Here is a 9913-nt window from a genome sequence, read left to right as displayed (position 1 = left end):
GAATCTGTGGATGACACACTGGTATGGAGGATCTGTGGATGACACACTGTTATGAGGGATCTGTGGATGACACACTGTTATGGGGGATCCGTGGATGACACACTGTTATGGGGGATCCGTGGATGACATACTGTTATGGGGGATCCGTGGATGACACACTGTTATGAGGGTTCTGTGGATGACACACTGTTATGGGGGATCCAGGGATGACACACTGTTATGAGGGATCCATGGATGACACACTGTTATGGGGGATCTGTGGATGACACACTGTTATGGGGGATCCAGGGATGACACACTGTTATGAGGGATCCATGGATGACACACTGTTATGGGATATTCTGTGGATGACACACTGTTATGTGGGATCTGTGGATGACACACTGTTATGAGGGATCCATGGATGACACACTGTTATGGGAGATCTGTGGATGGCACACTGTTATGAGGGATCTGTGGATGACACACTTTTATGAGGGATCTGTGGATGACACACTGTTATGGGGGATCTGTGGATGACACACTGTTATGGGGGATCCGTGGATGACACACTGTTATGGGGGATCTGTGGATGACACACTGTTATGGGGGATCTGTGGATGACACTCTGTTATGGAGGATCTGTGGATGACACACTGTTATGAGGGTTCTGTGGATGACACACTGTTATGGGGGATCTGTGGATGACACACTGTTATGTGGGATCTGTGGATGACACACTGTTGTGGGGGATCCATGGATGACACACTGTTATGGGGGATCTGTGGATGACACACTGTTATGAGGGTTCTGTGGATGACACACTGTTATGGGGGATCTGTGGATGACACACTGTTATGTGGGATCTGTGGATGACACACTGTTATGGGGGATCCATGGATGACACACTGTTATGGGGGATCTGTGGATGACACACTGTTATGAGGGTTCTGTGGATGACACACTGTTATGAGAGATCTGTGGATGACACACTGTTATGGAGGATCTGTGGATGACACACTGTTATGAGGGTTCTGTGGATGACACACTGTTATGGGGGATCTGTGGATGACACACTGTTATGTGGGATCTGTGGATGACACACTGTTATGAGGGATCTGTGGATGACACACTGTTATGGGGGATCCGTGGATGACACTCTGTTATGGGCATCTGTGGATGACACACTTTTATGAGGGATCTGTGGATGACACGCTGTTATGGGGGATCTGTGGATGACACACTGTTATGAGGGATCCATGGATGACACACTGTTATGGGGTATCTGTGGATGATACACTGTTATGAGGGATCTGTGGATGACACACTGTTATGGGGGATCTGTGGATGATACACTGTTATGAGGGATCTGTGGATGACACACTGTTATGAGGGATCCGTGGATGACACACTGTTATGGGGGATCCGTGGATGACACACTGTTATGAGGGATCTGTGGATGACACACTGTCATGGGGGATCTCTGGATGACACACTGTTATGTGGGATCTGTGGATGACACACTGTTATGGGGGATCTGTGGATGATACACTGTTATGAGGGATCTGTGGATGACACACTGTTATGAGGGATCCGTGGATGACACACTGTTATGGGGGATCCGTGGATGACACACTGTTATGAGGGATCTGTGGATGACACACTGTCATGGGGGATCTCTGGATGACACACTGTTATGTGGGATCTGTGGATGACACACTGTTATGGGCATCTGTGGATGACACACTGTTATGAGGGATCTGTGGATGACACACTGTTATGGGGGATCTGTGGATGACACACTGTTATGGGGGATCTGTGGATGACACGCTGTTATGGGGGATCTGTGGATGATACACTGTTATGAGGGATCTGTGGATGACACACTGTTATGAGGGATCCGTGGATGACACACTGTTATGGGGGATCCGTGGATGACACACTGTTATGAGGGATCTGTGGATGACACACTGTCATGGGGGATCTCTGGATGACACACTGTTATGTGGGATCTGTGGATGACACACTGTTATGGGCATCTGTGGATGACACACTGTTATGAGGGATCTGTGGATGACACACTGTTATGGGGGATCTGTGGATGACACACTGTTATGGGGGATCTGTGGATGACACACTGTTATGGGGATCTGTGGATGACACACTTTTATGAGGGATCTGTGGATGACACGCTTTTATGGGGGATCTGTGGATGACACACTGTTATGAGGGATCTGTGGATGACACACTGTTATGAGGGATCCGTGGATGACATACTGTTATGGGGGATCCGTGGATGACACACTGTTATGAGGGATCTGTGGATGGCACACTGTCATGGGGGATCTCTGGATGACACACTGTTATGTGGGATCTGTGGATGACACACTGTTATGGGCATCTATGGATGACACACTGTTATGAGGGATCTGTGGATGACACACTGTTATGGGGGATCTGTGGATGACACACTGTTATGGGGGATCTGTGGATGACACACTGTTATGGGGATCTGTGGATGACACACTGTTATGAGGGATCCGTGGATGACACACTGTTATGAGGGATCCGTGGATGACACACTGTTATGGGGGATCCGTGGATGACACACTGTCATGAGGGAACTGTGGATGACACACTGTTATGGGGGATCTGTGGATGACACACTGTCATGAGGGATCTGTGGATGACACACTGTTGTGAGGGATCCATGGATGACACACTTATGGGGGATCCGTGGGTGACACACTGTTATGGGGGATCTGTGGATGACACACTGTTATGAGGGATCTGTGGATGACACACTTTTATGGGGGATCTGTGGATGACATACTGTTATGAGGGATCTGTGGATGACACACTGTTATGGGAGATCTGTGGATGACACTCTGTATGGAGGATCTGTGGATGACACACTGTTATGGGGGATCTGTGGATGACACACTGTTATGAGGGATCTGTGGATGACACACTGTTATGGGGGATCTGTGGATGACACACTGTTATGGGGGATCTGTGGATGACACACTGTTATGGGGGATCTGTGGATGACACACTGTTATGGGGGATCTGTGGATGACACACTGTTATGGGGGATCTGTGGATGGCACACTGTTATGAGGGATCCGTGGATGACACACTGTTATGTGGGATCTGTGGATGACACACTGTTATGTGGGATCTGTGGATGACACACTGTTATGTGGGATCTGTGGATGACACACTGTTATGAGGGATCCGTGGATGACACACTGTTATGTGGGATCTGTGGATGATACACTGTTATGAGGGATCTGTGGATGACACACTGTTATGGTAGATCTGTGGATGACACTCTGTTTTGGAGGATCTGTGGATGACACACTGTTATGAGGGATCTGTGGATGACACACTGTTATGGGGGATCTGTGGATGACACACTGTTATGGGGGATCTGTGGATGACACACTGTTATGGTAGATCTGTGGATGACACTCTGTTTTGGAGGATCTGTGGATGACACACTGTTATGAGAGATCTGTGGATGACACTCTGTTTTGGAGGATCTGTGGATGACACACTGTTATGAGGGATCTGTGGATGACACACTGTTATGTGGGATCTGTGGATGACACACTGTTATGGGGGATCTGTGGATGACACGCTTTTATGGAGGATCTGTGGATGACATACTGTTATGGGGGATCTGTGGATGACACACTGTTATGGGAGATCTGTGGATGACACACTGTTATGAGGGATCCGTGGATGACACACTGTTATGTGGGATCCGTGGATGACACACTGTTATGTGGGATCTGTGGATGACACACTGTTATGTGGGATTTGTGGATGACACACTGTTATGTGGGATCTGTGGATGACACACTGTTATGGGCATCTGTGGATGACACACTGTTATGAGGGATCTGTGGATGACACACTGTTATGGGGGATCTGTGGATGACACACTGTTATGAGGGATCTGTGGATGACACACTGTTATGAGGGATCCGTGGATTACACACTGTTATGGGGGATCTGTGGATGACACACTGTTATGGGAGATCTGTGGATGACACACTGTTATGAGGGATCCGTGGATGACACACTGTTATGTGGGATCTGTGGATGACACACTGTTATGTGGGATTTGTGGATGACACACTGTTATGTGGGATCTGTGGATGACACACTGTTATGAGGGATCTGTGGATGACACACTGTTATGAGGGATCCGTGGATGACACACTGTTATGGGGGATCCGATGATGACACACTGTTATGAGGGATCCGTAGATGACACACTGTTATGGGGGATGTGTGGATGACACACTGTTATGAGGGATCTGTGAATGACACACTGGTTTGAGGGATCCGTGGATGATACACTGTTATGGGGGATCCGTGGGTGACACACCGTTATGGGGGATCTGTGGATGACACACTGTTATGAGGGATCTGTGGAAGACACACTTTTGTGGGGGATCTGTGGATGACATACTGTTATGGGGGATCTGTGGATGACACACTGTTATGGGAGATCTGTGGATGATACACTGTTATGTGGGATCTGTGGATGACACACTGTTATGGGGGATCCGTGGATGACACACTGTTATGGGGGATCCGTGGATGACACACTGTTATGGGGGATCTGTGGATGACACACTGTTATGAGGAATCTGTGGATGACACACTGTTATGTGGGATCTGTGGATGACACATTGTTATGAGGGATCTGTGGATGACACCTGTTATGTGGGATCTGTGGATGACACCTGTTATGTGGGATCTGTGGATGACACATTGTTATGAGGGTTCTGTGGATGACACATTGTTATGGGGGATCTGTGGATGACACCTGTTATGTGGGATCTGTGGATGACATACTGTTATGGGGATCCGTGGATGACACACTGTTATGGGGGATCTGTGGATGACACACTGTTATGGGGGATCTGTGGATGACACCTGCTATGTGGGATCTGTGGATGACACCTGTTATGTGGGATCTGTGGATGACACACTGTTATGGGGGATCTGTGGATGACACACTGTTATGTGGGATCTGTGGATGACATACTGTTATGAGGGATCTGTGGATGACACACTGTTATGGGAGATCTGTGGATGACACTCTGTTATGGAGGATCTGTGGATGACACACTGTTATGGGGGATCTGTGGATAACACACTGTTATGAGGGATCTGTGGATGACACACTGATATGGGGGATCTGTGGATGACACACTGTTATGGGGGATCTGTGGATGACACACAGTTATGGGGCATCTGTGGATGACACACTGTTATGGGGGATCTGTGGATGACACACTGTTATGGTGGATCTGTTTATGACACACTGTTATGAGGGATCCGTGGATGACACACTGTTATGGGGGATCTGTGGATGACACATTGTTATGTGGGATCTGTGGATGACTCACTGTTATGTGGGATCTGTGGATGACACACTGTTATGGGAATCTGTGGATGACACACTGTTATGAGGGATCTGTGGATGACACACTGTTATGGGGGATCCGTGGATGACACACTGTTATGAGGGATCCGTGGATGACACACTGTTATGGGGGATCTGTGGATGACATACTGTTATGAGGGATCCGTGGATGACACACTGTTATGGGGGATCTGTGGATGACACACTGTTATGAGGGATCCGTGGATGACACACTGCTATGGGGGATCCGTGGGTGACACACTGTTATGAGGGATCTGTGGATGACACACTTTTGTGGGGGATCTGTGGATGACATACTGTTATGGGGGATCTGTGGATGACACACTGTTATGGGAGATCTGTGTATGCCACACTGTTATGGGGGATCTGTGGATGATACACTGTTATGTGGGATCTGTGGATGACACACTATAATGGGGGATCCATGGATGACATACTGTTATGGGGGATCCGTGGATGACACACTGTTATGGGGGATCTGTGGATGACACACTGTTATGAGGGATCTGTTGATGACACACTGTTATGAGGCATCTGTGCATGACACACTGTTATGTGGGATCTGTGGATGACACCTGTTATGTGGGATCTGTGGATGACACATTGTTATGAGGGATCTGTGGATGACACCTGTTATGTGGGATCTGTGGATGACACCTGTTATGGGGGATCTGTGGATGACACATTGTTATGAGGGATCTGTGGATGACACCTGTTATGTAGGATCTGTGGATGACACCTGTTATGTGGGATCTGTGGATGACACATTGTTATGAGGGATCTGTGGATGACACACTGTTATGAGGGATCTGTGGATGACACCTGTTATGTGTTATCTGTGGATGACACACTGTTATGGGGGATCCGTGGATGACACACTGTTATGGGGGATCTGTGGATGTCACACTGTTATGGGGGATCTGTGGATGACACCTGTTATGTGGGATCTGTGGATGACACCTGTTATGTGGGATCTGTGGATGACGCACTGTTATGGGGGATCTGTGGATGACACACTGTTATGTGGGATCTGTGGATGACACACTGTTATGTGGGATCTGTGGATGACACAATGTTATGTGGGATCTGTGGATGACACACTGTTATGGGGGATCTGTGGATGACACACTGTTATGAGGGATCTGTGGATGACACATTGTTATGAGTGATCTGTGGATGATACACTGTTATGTGGGATCTGTGGATGATACACTGTTATGAGGGATCTGTGGATAACACACTGTTATGAGGGATCTGTGGATGACACACTGTTATGAGGGATTTGTGGATAACACACTGTTATGAGGGTTCTGTGGATGACACTGTTATGTGGGATCTGTGGATTACACACTGTTATGAGTGATCTGTGGATGATACACTGTTATGTGGCATCTGTAGATGACACACTGTTATGAGTGGTCTGTGGATGATACACTGTTATGTGGGATCTGTGGATGACACACTTTTATGAGGGATCTGTGGATGACACGCTTTTATGGGGGATCTGTGGATGACACACTGTTATGAGGGATCTGTGGATGACACACTGTTATGAGGGATCCGTGGATGACACACTGTTATGGGGGATCCGTGGATGACACACTGTTATGAGGGATCTGTGGATGACACACTGTCATGGGGGATCTCTGGATGACACACTGTTATGTGGGATCTGTGGATGACACACTGTTATGGGCATCTATGGATGACACACTGTTATGAGGGATCTGTTGATGACACACTGTTATGGGGGATCTGTGGATGACACACTGTTATGGGGGATCTGTGGATGACACACTGTTATGGGGATCTGTGGATGACACACTGTTATGAGGGATCCGTGGATGACACACTGTTATGAGGGATCCGTGGATGACACACTGTTATGGGGGATCCGTGGATGACACACTGTTATGAGGGAACTGTGGATGACACACTGTTATGGGGGATCTGTGGATGACACACTGTTATGGGGGATCTGTGGATGACACACTGTGATGAGGGATCTGTGGATGACACACTGTTGTGAGGGATCCATGGATGACACACTTATGGGGGATCCGTGGGTGACACACTGTTATGGGGGATCTGTGGATGACACACTGTTATGAGGGATCTGTGGATGACACACTGTTATGGGGGATCTGTGGATGACATACTGTTATGAGGGATCTGTGGATGACACACTGTTATGGGAGATCTGTGGATGACACTCTGTATGGAGGATCTGTGGATGACACACTGTTATGGGGGATCTGTGGATGACACACTGTTATGAGGGATCTGTGGATGACACACTGTTATGGGGGATCTGTGGATGACACACTGTTATGGGGGATCTGTGGATGACACACTGTTATGGGGGATCTGTGGATGACACACTGTTATGGGGGATCTGTGGATGACACACTGTTATGGGGGATCTGTGGATGGCACACTGTTATGAGGGATCCGTGGATGACACACTGTTATGTGGGATCTGTGGATGACACACTGTTATGTGGGATCTGTGGATGACACACTGTTATGTGGGATCTGTGGATGACACACTGTTATGAGGGATCCGTGGATGACACACTGTTATGTGGGATCTGTGGATGATACACTGTTATGAGGGATCTGTGGATGACACACTGTTATGGTAGATCTGTGGATGACACTCTGTTTTGGAGGATCTGTGGATGACACACTGTTATGAGGGATCTGTGGATGACACACTGTTATGGGGGATCTGTGGATGACACACTGTTATGGGGGATCTGTGGATGACACACTGTTATGGGGGATCTGTGGATGACACACTGTTATGGGGGATCTGTGGATGACACACTGTTATGAGGGATCCGTGGATGACACACTGTTATGTGGGATCTGTGGATGATACACTGTTATGTGGGATCTGTGGATGACACACTGTTATGGGGGATCTGTGGATGACACATTGTTATGAGGGATCTGTGGATGACACACTGTTATGGGGGATCTGTGGATGACACGCTTTTATGGAGGATCTGTGGATGACATACTGTTATGGGGGATCTGTGGATGACACACTGTTATGGGAGATCTGTGGATGACACACTGTTATGAGGGATCCGTGGATGACACACTGTTATGTGGGATCCGTGGATGACACACTGTTATGTGGGATCTGTGGATGACACACTGTTATGTGGGATTTGTGGATGACACACTGTTATGTGGGATCTGTGGATGACACACTGTTATGGGCATCTGTGGATGACACACTGTTATGAGGGATCTGTGGATGACACACTGTTATGGGGGATCTGTGGATGACACACTGTTATGAGGGATCTGTGGATGACACACTGTTATGAGGGATCCGTGGATGACACACTGTTATGGGGGATCTGTGGATGACACACTGTTATGGGAGATCTGTGGATGACACACTGTTATGAGGGATCCGTGGATGACACACTGTTATGTGGCATCTGTGGATGACACACTGTTATGTGGGATTTGTGGATGACACACTGTTATGTGGGATCTGTGGATGACACACTGTTATGGGCATCTGTGGATGACATACTGTTATGAGGGATCTGTGGATGACACACTGTTATGGGGGATCTGTGGATGACACACTGTTATGAGGGATCTGTGGATGACACACTGTTATGAGGGATCCGTGGATGACACACTGTTATGGGGGATCCGATGATGACACACTGTTATGAGGGATCCGTAGATGACACACTGTTATGGGGGATGTGTGTATGACACACTGTTATGAGGGATCTGTGAATGACACACTGGTTTGAGGGATCCGTGGATGATACACTGTTATGGGGGATCCGTGGGTGACACACCGTTATGGGGGATCTGTGGATGACACACTGTTATGAGGCATCTGTGGAAGACACACTTTTGTGGGGGATCTGTGGATGACATACTGTTATGGGGGATCTGTGGATGACACACTGTTATGGGAGATCTGTGGATGATACACTGTTATGTGGGATCTGTGGATGACACACTGTTATGGGGGATCCGTGGATGACACACTGTTATGGGGGATCCGTGGATGACACACTGTTATGGGGGATCTGTGGATGACACACTGTTATGGGGGATCTGTGGATGACACACTGTTATGAGGGATCCGTGGATGACACACTGTTATGTGGGATCTGTGGATGATACACTGTTATGTGGGATCTGTGGATGACACACGGTTATGGGGGATCTGTGGATGACACATTGTTATGAGGGATCTGTGGATGACACACTGTTATGGGGGATCTGTGGATGACACGCTTTTATGGAGGATCTGTGGATGACATACTGTTATGGGGGATCTGTGGATGACACACTGTTATGGGAGATCTGTGGATGACACACTGTTATGAGTGATCCGTGGATGACACACTGTTATGTGGGATCCGTGGATGACACACTGTTATGTGGGATCTGTGGATGACACACTGTTATGTGGGATTT

Source organism: Phyllobates terribilis, unplaced genomic scaffold, assembly GCF_046119375.1.
Source record: "Phyllobates terribilis strain yellow unplaced genomic scaffold, ASM4611937v1 Scaffold_5__5_contigs__length_657084704, whole genome shotgun sequence".
NCBI lineage: Eukaryota > Metazoa > Chordata > Amphibia > Anura > Dendrobatidae > Phyllobates > Phyllobates terribilis.
This window is presented reverse-complemented; position numbering follows the sequence as displayed.